Below are 16,048 nucleotides of genomic sequence, written 5' to 3' on the forward strand. Positions count from 1 at the left end.
TTTTAGATTGTTTCCCAAAATTGTAAAATGAATACAAGAATTATGTAATTTCAGTAGTTTTGACTTGGCCCTATTATGTATAACAATTAAATCTGTATTGTTTAATGTCTTCTTTAGTTCGCTGATGTACAGGACTGTTCAACACTGCAGCCGGCCAAAGGATAATTAGCAGTGCTTGTATTTTCTGAAGTCCGTTAGTTGTTTCTCAAACATTATTATACATGAACTTAATTATGACCTTTAACATATTAATTCTTTCTAATGGCACTTGTATCTGTATTATCTCATTTTAGCTGATCTCTGTGTTATGGCTATGATCAAACACGTGCTGAAATACATTGAATTTCTTTCCACGAGAACAACAAATTTACCTTACTGATTTCATGAATTATATACCAATTTTCGAACAATCACTTTAGAGCCGATACACATTTCCTTAAGATTACCTTTCTACTCGAGACAGTTGCTCATCGGTGGGGGTATTTACAATGTATTAATTTGTGTCACCTAATTTTGCAACCATGAATCTATATGACGACATACTTTTCAGTACTTGTCAAGGATTTTACCATAGGTTCCTTAAAATGTGTCACAAATGTGAGATGCTGGGACATGGGACATTTACTGCTTTGTTATTAGAACTGAGACGAAGTACAGCCGTTCAGAACACGTTCCTAAAGTACCGTAATCTTGTCTGACAAATGGATCATGTCTGGTTTCGTATATTTGTTTCAGATGATAAGCGTTCATATCTTATTATATGGAAGGACCGACGACAAACACTATAGGGAATGATTTTGCTGTGAGATTATATTCTCATATAATAGGTCAAAACATATTTTCAATGATTGATTATTTACTCAAGTCAAACGATTTTCTTCATGGAACTTGAAATACAACTAATCCTAAAGAGCACATTACGTAGCAAAGAACAGGACAATTTTGTTTAGCTTAAAGACATCAGACTGTATTATTCTATTCTTACTATGGAAAACAGTCTATATATATATATATATATATATATATATATATATATATATATATATATATATATATATATATATATATATATGTGTGTGTGTGTGTGTGTGTGTGTGTGTGTGTGTTTTCACTACTGCATTTTCAAGGTACAATTTCCACCAGAAGCAAAGTATCTGTAATAGCAGATGGTCATATATAATTCAATTGAAAGTAACTATTTAAGTTTTATGAAATTAAAAATTAAATTTAAATTTAAATTAAATATTATTAATTAATAATTACGAAATTAATAATGCCTTGTTTATTGTTTGAACGTTACAGATAATTAAAAGAATAAATGGTTACGAGCATACAGTACAAGACACAGTTGTTGTATTTGAATGTGTTCCAATTAGTGATGTGATGTGATTTGGATTTTTAACGTAGCTTTAACAATGTTTCAGTCATATCGCTACGATGTCTGCAATGTGACAGTTTATAGTGATGTCTAGAACTGGGGCATCATGCCGCAGACATTTAGCATGATGTCACACCCATTCACATTATCCTGACACCAGACCGACCAGTCCTAACACTAACCTCTTAATGCTGAGCGCCACGCGAGGCAGCTGTTAGTACCATTTTTGTAAGTCTTTGGTATGACTCGGCCGGGGATCGAACCCACGACCTCCCGCATCCGAGGCGGACGCTCTAACCACTAGGCCACCGGAGCGGTCTGTTCCAATTAGATATGCTGGGTAACTTATTCTGTCTCTCTTAGTAACCCATTCTATCTCTCTTAGTAACCCATTCTGTGTCTCTTAGTGAGTATTTCGAATTACAAAAAGAATCTGGGCATTTGAATGTCTTATTTTAAGAAGAAGAAAGAAAAAAACTTGACTTAAATTTGATCTAGAATCTTTGATACCGTCCAAATTTGTAATGGTGATATAGCATTAGAAACGTTAGACAACTTCTAGGTAATGTGTTGAGTGAGTAAACGTTGGCATTTTGAGTTATATCCCCTTCATCGTCAACTGTTCTTGATACATGTACTGATTACCACTTTCACTGTGACAATCACAAATTCTGATCGCGAAACACAGAAAAGTCACAGTATCTCTAACGTCTTCATCATGTGATCTTAATTACTTCGTTTATATATATTGTATGCAAAATTATGTAGCTACATGCACCACTCGTTACACACATTTCGAGTTCGAATTTCCACTATTGAACTCATCTTCAGGTGAATATGTACTAGACATTAAATTTGAATATTCAATGTCGTATTTTCTTGCATCGGTAAATCTTCTTGCAAATATAATTAATTTCATCTGGTACAATTAATGTCATCACTCTGTGTGCTCATGGCTGTATTTGTATGACCCACCGTTCCTGTGGAAGGACAACAATATCATCCATGTCGTCCTGTCCGTTTGTGCGTCGTTCGGTTGTTCCTGGCTGATAGTGATATCTGTATCAATTTGTCAATCAATTCGTTCGTATAAAGTCGTATGTTTCCGTTCTCCAATTCCACCTTCTTATTTCAGTACCTCAACAAGAATTTACATGTGTTTGAAGATAAGCAGAATTTGATTTTTCTTTTTATAGTTATGACCTTTCAATGACATATAAGAAGTATTCCACTGAGATTTGCACATTCTTATTTTACTGCTTTCGCTTTCTATAATTTAATTTGCCTGCATTGTCTGTGGAACTTCATCTTAACATGGTCTCAGTAGCTTCAAACAATGATCCGATTTCGACAATAGTTTACAAGGTCATGGCCCGATTCGGGCATCTCATGTCACTGTCTTCTGAACACTGTAGCGTTCACATGGAGCACAAGGAGGGGGTCAATTCCTATCACATCTGAATATTAATTTCTCAGGTGATTTTGATGACGACATTATTTTGAGAACAGTTTACAACGTCCTTGTCCTTTGATTAGCTTACGCAGCAATGCATCTCAATATGTTATGAAAACGCTTGCATCGACATCGTTGGTTGATAACGACAAAACATTTTCTCGAAAAATTGAAACAATGCATCAAATGTGTTTGATAATCAGCAGTTTAATATTTTATTTGACAAAGTTCTGGCCCTTGATTGACTCTAAATGACTTTAAACTTTTTAAAACTTGCGTTTATATTTTGTTTTGTTTTCGATCATATTAGCTTTAATATTTTACTGAATTAATCCCTGAATTACTACCCGTGATATATTCACTACTACATCAAGTTCCTAATTATCAAGCCATGTTAGTCGCAGATTTTCGTGACGTTCCGAAACATGTAACCAAGAGAGATTGTCTTTGCATCTACTAAACTATATAGAAGTATTTACTGCCACGTTGTACAAATGGCCGATGACTATATAAAATTCTTTTCTGACACACGTGGCAGATATTGAAGTGCAGTTAGACAAAATTAATATTCCACAAGAATGAGGATAACGTGTCATAGTTTACATATATATATATATATATATATATATATATATATATATATATATATATATATATATATATATATATATATATATATATATATATATATATATGTGTGTGTGTGTGTGTGTGTGTGTGTGTGTGTGTGTGTGTGTGTGTGTGTGAAAGTGCCAGAGCACATTAAGTCAAAAAAATATCTTTTGTTTGATAAGTTACATAATCAAAGAGTAAGGTATCAAATATAACTTGTCCTATATCCAATTTCTTTTTTACAAAGCATATTGATTTGGTCATATCTGCCATGCGAAGTTGTTTAGCACGATTACACAAAACCACCCTATACAAACAACTGAGCTGTGGTAGGTACGCTTCTGAAAGTACATTATACCAAAGTACTAACAAATTGGCTGTTTTATTCTGCCATACTAGACGGAGTCTTAATGATCAAGACATTAATCATGCTTTCAAATAGGCCAAAATGGCGTAGTGACCACAACTAATTCAGGATGAGGTTGATTATATGGTTCTTTTTCAGAGAGTTTTCCTGACCGTCATAAAGTCCTATCATTTGCAATATTCACTCAACACCCAGAACTTCTTCCGACAATATAATTAGCCTTAATACAATACTCCAAGCAATACGATGACAGCCTTAATACAATACCCCAAGCAATACGATGACAGCCTTAATATAATACCCCAAGCAATACGATGACAGCTTTTGGACCTCTAGGTTAAACGCATTATACATTTCTTTATGCGTTTTCATTCTCATTGTTTCCGTAAATATGGAAATAAGACTACGTATCTAGACCTTAGCATATGCAAATGGACTGGTAATATATTTACAATATTTGACTGATTTTGTATTTCTTTTCACATCTTTATTTTAGTTTTATATATAGTGGACTTAGACTTGCTGAGTGCAAGCCTTTTTAATACGATAATGCAGCACCCCAAATAAATAAATTAATGTTAAATTATTAAAAATATAGGACATTTTAAAAGGGCAAGGAATTACATGTTTCTAATAATATATGGAAATTACATTTGGAAGGCATAGTTAGTAGATAATGCGGTTAGTTTTAAGTCCCGTTTTAGTGTTTTCGTTACAATTCTTTTTCATTTTTCAGAACATGGTGGACTTTGTCTTTTTAATCTGCACTGAGGGCGTGCATGTTTTACAAATAAATATATGTTTCTTGCCTCTACGTCTTTTCCAGTATCGTTCTTTTCTGGGTCAGCGTGTATTTTTATAGAAACTAGTATGCCTTTTGTGGAAGAAGAAGGGGGATATTGTTTGCGGATGTCAGCACTTACTTCAGCACATCCGTCTGTCCGTCCCATGTCTATTTTAGCAGGACAATCCAAAAAGCTAATACATTTTTAGCCATTCAATTTTGCAGACCTATTCATTGGCAAAAGTAGATAATCTGACATGGCCAAAACGTTTTCTTTCAATTTTCAATTTTGTATTTAAATTTTGGATTGCACGATTCAGTAAACACGGCTTGATTAAATACTGAAGGTGTATTTCTAATCCATATTTGTATCCATATTTAACAATATTGCGATTAAAGCAATATCTCAGTTATTTTACACTTTGTTAAAATTATATAGATCCTGTAGGACTTTCAATTTTTGATGAAAATCTTGGTAACAATGTTAAATAAAAAGCACTTGAGCTTGAGACTTGAAGTTTGGTCTACATATCTATTTGCACGTGTAATTAGCTTATTTGATTTAACTTTTGAATATTCCTAAATTATTATAATTTAGTTTAGGGTTATACTTGTAGTACAAACAAAGCTCTAGTTTTAGCTGTTAAGGGATTTTAATTTCTTTAAGAATAGACCTTCCTTGCAATAATATTGTTACACGCAAGTGGTCTCGTATCGAAAGAATCAAACACCTGCATGAGCTTGTGTTGATAGAAGAAATTCTGGGAATGAAATTTACATTGAAAAATTGAACTTCAACACATAGTTCTAAATTTTGCAACTAAATAGGGTGCAAACACTGAAACTGTAAAGCACTTGTCGTTCTGTTAGCCTGGTCGGAGTAAATTGTTTCATATTGTTTTCAGAACATTTTGAGACGACTTCGAAGACTGCCGCTAATGCAGACTGAAATTTTATTCTGGTACTTTCTTTAGTGGAAGTGTTTCAGTTATATTTGAGAAAATTAACTTCTATTTTTTTCTTTTGTGTAGAGGTAACTTAATCCTAAGGACTAAATGCGTGCTAATTACTATTATCTCTAGATGTCAAAAATGTCAAAAACAAAGCACCTGCAATGTGTTTATTTTAGTTTTCTTTTAATGAACATTTGCAAATATCCTAATGAACACATTGATGTAAATGATGCAGTTAAACTAGTCCTATCAATGCTTTATAAACATCCATCTTGTCCAGTAAAAATTTCAGTTACACTTGCTAAACAAAATGGTTATTTCTAACTGTGTAATTGTTTATAATAGTACTAGTTAAAAATGGGCGATTTCCATAGCCAGTGATTTAATGATAATGGACGCGTTTCCTTAAGTTGCACAATAAAGTAATATTTCGAGCTATATCTTTCTTGTCTCGCCTGCAAATCACAGGTTTCGACACAGGTATCATATCTCCTACAGAGTGTCGTTGTTGGCATATTGCGTAAACCGCCTGAAAAGCAATGGAAACTGGAAGGATTGTTAAGGTTTCCGTTAGGATCCTCTCAATAAGCAGACGAAATATTTTTTCTTTCAGAATCAAAACGTCAAGAGTTCTATCCTGAAGAGTACGGAATCTAAATATAAACTACGATACTTCAACGGATTTTACCTGGCTCTCAGTCAAGACTGTTTACCCATTTACATATACATGAAACCATCCTGAAATCTTCTAGGGAACTATGTTTTGCGGTTGGTTTCAGGTTTGCTTCCTTGCTCAGAAAATCCAGCATTTCATACTGTGTAATTTATAATGATAATAATAATAATAATAATAATAATAATAATAATAATAATAATAAACTATCTTTAACGAGGATAACACATTTGGTCATGGCTGACCCATGTGCCATGTGGTTCTCAGTTTTTGTAATAAAAAATAAAAATAGAAGTTCATGCACATAACCATGTATCGTCGCACACTCATTCGTACATATTTGACATGAATGACTATGTGTGACTATACTGGGAAACATACAAATATATATCAATTATGGATATGATTTTAAAGTTTTCTATTTAGAGCTTTTAATATGTCATTCCAACTGGTCCAGAAGGAATTTCTTTAATGATATTTTAAAAGAAGCAAGGGAAGTTGAATTACGTATCCTCACTGGTAAGGAATTCCATACAGTAGGTGCTGATACAGAAAATGAAGATTTGTAATGATTGGTTTTCGACCGAGGAACCTGGAGATCGTTGTTTGTCGTCGATCGGAGATTACGCTCAGTATTCGATGATCTTAGTTCAATTATGTTAGAGATATAATCTGGAGAAAGACCGTTTAAAGACTTGTATGTCATGATTCCTTTAAAATAAAGAATACGTTTTTGTATTGGTAGCCATTTCAGACGTGAAAACAACACATTTGAGGGAATCATAACAGGAAGTTTCAGTATTATTTGGACTGCCCTTTTCTGGAGTCTATCAATTCTGGACAGATTATAATTTGATGCGTTTCCCCATATGGTTCAGCCGTAATCTATCAGTGGTAGTATATAACCCGAAAAATAAATTTCAAGTGATTGTGAAGGTAGAAATTTTGAAAGCAATTTTAATAGAGTTATTCTTTTGACTACCATTGCACATAAATGATCGATAGCAAATAAGTGATCAATTTATCAATGCGCTTGAAAAAGCTAATCAGAATGGTGAACCAGAGAGACATATCAATATTTTGATGTTGTTCCACTGGTACTAAAATGTATCAAAAACCAGCATGCATTTCAAAATATAATGTACTCATATTTAATGACCCAACTCTCTATCCAACAATCTACAATTCTAATAGGCTACATACATACAGTCTTACCTATAAATCTATGAAACAGCATGGCTGCAAAGCAACCGACAACATACAACACCACCTTCTTAACTGCCTTTCCTCTCATTCCTTAGTTACCTACCTACCCTTGTCAATGCCGCCTCATAAAAACGCGTACCTCGTAAATACCCATATAAACTTTGATGCAGCTGCTTTAACAAGTGCCAGTTAAGCCATTTCAATAACTGACAATCGTTTATACTAATGTACCGTTTATACTAATGAATCGTTTATAATAATGAATCGTTATATTAATGTATCGTTTATACTAATGTACCGTTTCTAATAATTTATCGTTTATACTAATGTACCGTTTATACTAATGAATCGTTTATACCAATGTATCGTTTATACTAATGTACCGTTTATACTAATGTATCGTTTATACCAATGTTTTGTTTATACTAATGAATCGTTTATACTAATGTATCGTTTATACTAGTGTATCGTTTGTACTAATGAATCCTTTATACTAATGTATCGTTTATACTTAATGTATCGTTTATTCTAATGAATCGTTTTTACTAATGTTTTGTTTATACTAATGAATCGATGTATCGTTTATACTAATGAATCGTTTATGCTAATGTACCGTTTATACTAGTCTATCATTTATGCTAATGTACCGTTTATACTAATCTATCGTTTATACTAATCTATCGTTTATACTAATGAATCGTTTATGCTAATGTATCGTTTATACTAATGAATCGTTTATACTAATGAATCGTTTATGCTAATGTATCTTGCTACTTATAATATGCTGCTGCAACGTCAACATTGACAGTAGCTTTGATCATGATAATCATTAAAAACAATGCTACCACCACCACCACCAGAAGCACAACCACTACTACTACAACTACTTTTTGTACCACTAATAATATTACAGCTACAACAACAACAACAACTACTACTACTACTACTAACAATGACAAAAACATCAACAGCAATAAGCCATAAGGACTGCGACTGCGACAACAACGACTATAACTCAGCAACATTAAGTTCAACTTTCGAATAATCAGTGATCACCAGATCGACAATGTAATACTTTTCTACTGTTCCTACACTCAGCTGGCGATGTTAATATATCAAAGAGCACTGGGTTTTCAAGGGAATTCCTCGTCATAAATCTATTTGATTAATTGCAATTTAATAGCCACCTCTCCGTAGACAAGTGCTTGGAATAAGTTGTCAATCTTCTCAAGACAAGCGCACTTCATATGAAAGCACTCAAACAGTCCCAGTTGCCGTAAGCCTTTTGCTGATTATGGGCACATACAGGATCCATTTAGAGATAGTTGTCAATATTAGGTACTTCAGTGCCATACAAAATCAAATATTTTACAATGGCTTTTCGAGCATTTTTGTTATTGAATTTTAATGGCGCGTTGAACTACATAACTACATTTTACAATGTACATCAAATTCTTGAGTTCAGCGTATTTATGCTTGCTTGATATTTACAACGTGCTGCAGAATGACTAGTCAGCAGTCAGCTCGGACCCAGGAGACCTAGAGATAATTTGTTTCCAGAACGGCAATTTTCCATGAATCATGCGATCCATTTATTTGCATTTCAATACCATCATATATAACAACATTTAATAAGAAAAATAAAATATTTTTTCTAAATTGTACGATATTTTTAATAAGAAAAACTAAACAACCGTGTTTAAAGTTCGCGATAAAATTATTTTTAAACTTCTTAATTATTCTACATTATTTGCATATAAAAATATAATTGAATCATATACATTTTTAAATCGAGATTGTACAGAGGCATTTTGCAGGAAAGTACCTTGTTTGTGGGTTCATCTATATTAGGAAGCAATAAACTATCCTGCCAATCCATTTAACTGAAACTGGATTGATAGTTCCTCGCTACGTCTATGCTTTACTTCCACAATAACTATGCAAGAATTTTGTTCAGATCGAATGAGTGAACACGGGATTTTAAGCGAAATATATTTGAAGTTTTCATCTCACTTAATTATAATATTTTTATTTTTTCTTGTGCATTTTCAGAGGTATACCTCACGACTCCAATTTGACTCTCAACTTATTTTTGTTGTTGTTGTGTCATCTAGAAAACTTAAAATAATAACACAAATTCCATGTTTGAATTGAAATTTAATTTATACTGAACTAAGTAGATAAATCTATCTGTGAAAAAAAAATCGTTAGTGTACCAATGAAATTCCAGAACGTATTTAACGTTATAGCTGTCTTGATGACGTAAGAAATATTTTATTCTGATGAGCGTGTAAGGATCCAGGATTTCGCCAAATCGAACCAGAATCATTACGCACCTCTTAAAACAGTGTAAAATAAAATAACCAAACTGGTTCTAAAAATAATAGGTTTATGTGGCTAGAAATTTAGATCTTTCATATGGCAGACACAGTTGCCCTGGAATTGGTTTTTGTTACAAACCGGACATCATGTTCACTGAGTCAGAAAGAATGCATATCACATAAACAGGCCCATAGACATCATTATTGAAATCAGCTTCAAACTTTTGTCATTTGTATTGCAAAACAAATGCTGGTTTTCAATACGAAGGAGAATATTTAGAGCTCGTAGCTTCACGACTGAAGTTCCCTTTCATTTTCTTGATTTTTGTCGCTGGATGTGTTGATGTTGTCTTGATTTGTCGCTGGATATGTTAATGTTGTCTTGATTTGTCGCTGGATATGTTAATGTTGTCTTGATTTGTCGCTGGATATGTTAATGGAACGAGGTGAGTCTCCAAACTTGTTACGTTATGTGGATGCAATACTGATGTGAAACTAATTTATAATTGGTCTGGTCAAATAGTCAAGTTATTTGTTGGCCTTGTTTATTAGACTAACCTGCATTTCGTACCTCCTAACACACATTGTTTAATATTATGTCGGAGTTTAAAACTGTAAGTTTGAACACTATCTCTGAACGTTATGTACGATACAATCCACTCGACTTATTTAAAGTGTATTCACCAGAAACAAGAACAAACATTAATAGCCTCAAGAAAAAAATTGATTCGTATGAAAGTAAATATACTTCATAATAAACAAAGACAAAGAATGAATGCAACGAATGTAAACATTCCATCCCCACTGCAGTTTGGATCCATTTTCTCCCTCAAGTAAGAGAAATCACGAATGAGTATAGAGACATTCAGTATTAGCTGGTAATTGAACTTAAGAAAAACAGCACGCAACCTAATGGTATATTTGCTGCTTCAAGCCAAGATTTACACACGTACGACTTTCGTCTTAATAAATTACTTTGTGTTGAGAGACATGGTGGGGTGGTGATGGAGGGAGAAAGTAATTTTTTTCAGCGATGAAAAGCACATATATCGTTTGGATTTGTAAAGCTACTCTGTTTTTGCTTCCCGTTGCTATTATGATATCAAATGAGCAAGGTTTTCTGAATCAACGTATCGTTTACTGTGATGTATGGGGCGAGGGGAGCTGGCGGAGCTGGTTTCTGAAATGACATTTAGTTTCATCTTCATTTTTAACTTACTGCACCTTTATTCCAGGATTGCTTTTTATCTGCCCTACTTCACATTCTTCACTCAGAGTTAATTAGTCGATTTTTTAAATGGGTGGTAGCTCCGTGCCCTTTTAATTTATTTATTTATTTATTTATTTATTTATTTACATTGCCCAAAAGTGTCTACTATAAATGTAAGTTTTAATGGACGACGGCTTCCCGTGTATATGTTAAGAAATCATGTGAATATAATCTAATCTTATATCGGTTCCTTTATTTACGTCATTACAAAGATGTGTAAGATCCCGCATCTTAATGACGGAATAATGCTTATAAGGGCAAGAACGTTTAATGCATGGCATGTCAGAGTCCTAAGCACACGTGGGAAGCAGTTTGGGTGAAACTTGATAAAAGTCAAAATTTCTTTTTCCATCAAGTTCAATCGGATTAGCTCTTTACCGTGCATAAAATAAATAAATGTTTTCATAAAGAAAGGCTCAATGAATTTACCTTTTTATTATAAATAAGTATCGTACAAAACCTTTATTGTAGGAAAAGATAAAAACACGATTATCAAGCCGTACATAAAAGAGTCATTAATTCTTTTTTCGGCCCATGAAAGTGTCTCAGAAGTTGAATCACACCTGCCTTTATTCAGCGATAAGTATTTATTGATGGAATGATCAATCGGCACAGAGGTGTTAAATATTAGTTCATCTGTTTATTTGATCAGACACTTGTGATTGCCATGATGTTGACGGAATCCATCTATCGAGACCACAAATTAGACTTTGTTAATTCCGTCTCATTTTTCTTCTCAAAATATTTAACTCTAGGAATAATGTTTGCATTCAACTTTTTACATGGCTCATGTGATGGATTAGAATGACTATTACGTTAATTGATTTATCTTTTTTTCTTCTTTTAAATATAGTGTGGTGCCGTCATAGCCAAGTACAAAAGGACCGCAAGTCAAAGGTAAATATATGCGAAAATAATTTATTGGATTGCACTGTCACTGAAAACATTCTTGCCGACTTAATTGAAATGTATTTTCGAACGTTGTCTGCGTACTCTAATCTGTGTGCTTTTATCAATGGCAAACTTGCAAACATGACACGAAACAAAGATATTATCTTGAAAATAAAGTGGCACATAGACAAGAAATCCTGCTTATGGACTGCGCTAAAAGGCCAATAATTAGGAAGATTTGTGCAGTTGCTGTGTTCGTTAATTTAATGTTTGTATCTATTGTTTAACCAAGTGCTCCTAAAATACTCAAACAACTCAAAACAAAAGTGATGGTGTTAAGATACAACAGGGACTTTGTTGTTTTGGCATATTTACCTCTGAGTACCATCGCAAATCAGATTAAGACAAACATATGGTTAAACCCCTTGCTAACAGACTTTACACGGAATATAAAACTGTGTCCATACAATCCTTCGTTTGTTCCTTGGTTATATCACTCATTTCACGTCCGTTGCACAGTCCATAGTTTAGAGTTTGCTTCATCAGCGCCAAAATATTTAATGTATATCATCAGAAAAAAATAATAATGAAATCGTACATATATAATGTTTGTTACTTTTACGTACATTTCTTTCAAGACGTTTCTATATTGAGATGTTCATTGACAACACCATCCGACTCTTGGAACCTAACTTAACCACACCTGTTAACATTGGTACGTAAATGATATTCTGCAAAAGTAGCTGAATTATACCTGATGTAGGTCACTGTGACATGTCTTCACTCATGCGTGACTATTGCGTCTAAATTCGTCAAACGTTCTGTTAATTTGACCTAGGAAATTTGAGTAGCTCACATTGTTGTTATTGTTGTTGTAGGGTTTAACGCCATTTTTCAGCATACGATAGGCTATACATGGCGGCCAGTATTAATGGTGGAGGAAGAACCCGGGCAAACCCCGGAAGGAACCACCGACCCACGAGAAGCTACTGGCAAGCTTTCTCACATATCCACATTGGCTGAATCCGAAACGCAGACGGAGGTGAGATGGCAGTGGTCGGTAACGGAGAGCGCTTTAGATCACTAGGCCACTCGGGGCCCCGAGTAGCTCACATAAACATTTACCCAACCTTACCAAAAGCCACCATGATATGCTTGCGAGCTTGAGTGACTATTTATATTTTTATATATTCGTTCGCTATACCTCAAAATATCTTGGAAGCATTTACACCTTCACCAACACCTATCAAAATAGTTGATGTTGATGCATCTTAATAAACACAACTGATCCGTACAAAATGTATATTACGTTGACCTATTCTTCATGCTTGTGTGACTTTTGTATTCTGATATGTGCGTTTGGTTACACCACATTTATAATAGACTTTTCTTTGTTTAAAATCATCGATGCACTTTTTTAGTTTATTGCATATCCATACGACGTCAAATTTCACCTTAGAAAGCATCAGTAGCATACATATGAGTCTTTCGCAAACAAACAAAAAATTACTATGTAATAAAATGAATTATCACACGTGTTAACATAATCCAGGAAGGGTATATTAAATAAAGGTAAATGAATACTTCAACAAAAAACACAACAAAACCGTGGCCACCGCCACCAAAGGCTACGCCGGTAAAGTGACTGCTTTCCACTAATATGGAGTCGTAAAAATAAAGATTTTCAATAACAAGCCTAACATATATACAGCATAGAATACTTCATATATATTTTTCATAGTAACGAATCAGTTAGTTCAATGTTAAACGTATAAATGGATACTCGACTATACCGGAAGCAGTCTTTGTAAATTAGATGTACCATGGGTAAAGATCACTGAGACTTAACATGGGTTAAAACTAATGAAAGTGCGGTAAAAATATCTATTCTTAATCTGGCGTAACAAAATAGGATTAGAGTTGCATACACGTCTGCATAAAAATAAATTTAGATGATATAATAAGGTATTTTATATTTAAAAAAATCGAAGATATCAATACATTTCCAATTCCTACTGAATAATTTTAGACTCACATGCTGTACATACAAAAATGCATCCTCAAAATATGGATAGGCTGTTTCAAAATCTAAGCCAGGTATAAAAATCGGCCTTCACAATGAATGGCATTCGCAATGAGTCAAGCTGTGTTTTATTTAATTGCCTTGTACATACCAATTATACTTTATCAACTCTAAGGCGTTATGTTAAATATTCACGCACATCTCGTTTGTTTCCAACAGGCGGACATCAGTATATTTATGTAAATATCACACCTATGAATTGGAAGCAAATAATTTTCAAAATACATTTTTAAGAATCTGATTTTACTAGAATACGAAAGTTTTTCATGTAAATTTCAATTTCCTTCTGGCTCCTTTGTGACCCTAAATATTGCAAATGGCGCCTGATGATAGAGAACGAAACTGTAATCTTTCACCCTATGCATGACGGTGTTACGTGAGATTTTCGACAGTGTGACGTTTGGTTGTCACACGTGTAAGTGAAATCCCTGCAGATGGCGCTATAACCCTGACAGTGATATAATAAATGTAGAATCAGCCCTACCTGCATGAACCTTGATCTTGTAAAATATCTGGCTCGACGTAGGAAGCTGGATAAAAGTAAAACTTTGGATCTTGTCCTGAACGCTTTAGCCTCTACACCACCTACAACCTACGTCATATAGGTAATGATGCATTTCGGAAATTGTAAGACGCCATGACGAATTTTCGCTTCGACTCAAGGTACCTTTTGCTTTAAATTCTGTATTACTCAAACTTTTCATATAAATGATGTGATCCAAAAACAACTGATATCGGATAATCAGTTATCATTGGTTATTGTATGACATGTACTGTCTTTAAACACCTCTACTGTTCAGGACTCACGGTACTAATTCAGTTCCCATAGTAAACCTATGCAAACACCATTATATTAAAAAAGTACAGTAACTTAAAATTTTTGAGTGCTCATGATCAAACCTATATTTATCAGTATAGATGAAACCTGGATGTCAGCTTCTGTGTAGAGGATAGGATATGAGCCGCGGCATTTTCTGGGCCTGTATGTGTTTGAAACATGTGCTTTCAATTCCGCACCAAAGAGTCAGGTGCTAAGTTTAGTAATGAGTGTTCCAAACTCAAGACTGTTAAAGGACTGAAATTCCATCAATAAAACAATGTCTATATTTTTTTTCCACTTACAACTTGGATAAGCTCTCAAAAGATTCTTTTTCCTACAACATGACTTACATTATTAACCAATCCTGGTCAGCCTAACCCATATATACTCTATTTTATTTTCACCCATTTCCAGGCTGGTTCCCATTTTTCCATACCATTAGTACCGTGTGTCCTTCATCGGGTGAGTTGTTTGAAGTTATCAGCAGCGCTTCTGACAAATGTTGTACAGCGATAATACTCTGAGAACCGGCTAACTTAGGTGCGCAATGTATTCGTGTATGAAAACTCTCCAAATTACGCATACATTAAATAAACTTACCTCTAATGGAACGTTCGTTCAAATATGGCGGCTTATATTTTCCTTTGATGCATCACTTCACGTGACGTAGATTGTTGGCCTTGCTTTAGCTACAAAAAATTTACAATTCACAACTGCCGATGGATTGACTTGTGTCAGATCTAGACAATGCTATGGATGAACAATAAATCTCTATTCAGTCCACATCTATCTATTTAAATGTCAATATATGTTTAAAGTAAAAAATACCACCCTACAAAGTAGTGAGGGACAATGATGATAATTGAAATCCCTATCTCATATACTTGGACAGCTGTGATTTATGATGCATTAGTTATGGAATTAGCAACGTACTGCAAATTGAACTAGCTTATTTGCGTGCGTATTAACCCATGTACCTGAGAGATGCAGGGAACCACTGGTTCCCCTCTTTCTCCTAACTCTGACGTAAGTTAGGAGCTGCATTGGGTCAGTGTTTACCACACCAGACTAATGATCAAAAAGGTTGCGGTTTGAAGCCTATTACCAGAGCAGTCCAGGTCGGTTGCTGCACGTTGTTCTTGGATCAGGTACTTGACTCTACTTACCTGGACACTAGCCTGCTACCCTGCCATTTCATGACTAAATTAGAAAGGAAAATATCATTAAATTCCAAAAT

This window comes from Sinohyriopsis cumingii, chromosome 17 (genome assembly GCF_028554795.1).
Source record: "Sinohyriopsis cumingii isolate HCF-2022 chromosome 17, ASM2855479v2, whole genome shotgun sequence".
NCBI classification, from domain to species: Eukaryota; Metazoa; Mollusca; class Bivalvia; order Unionida; family Unionidae; genus Sinohyriopsis; species Sinohyriopsis cumingii.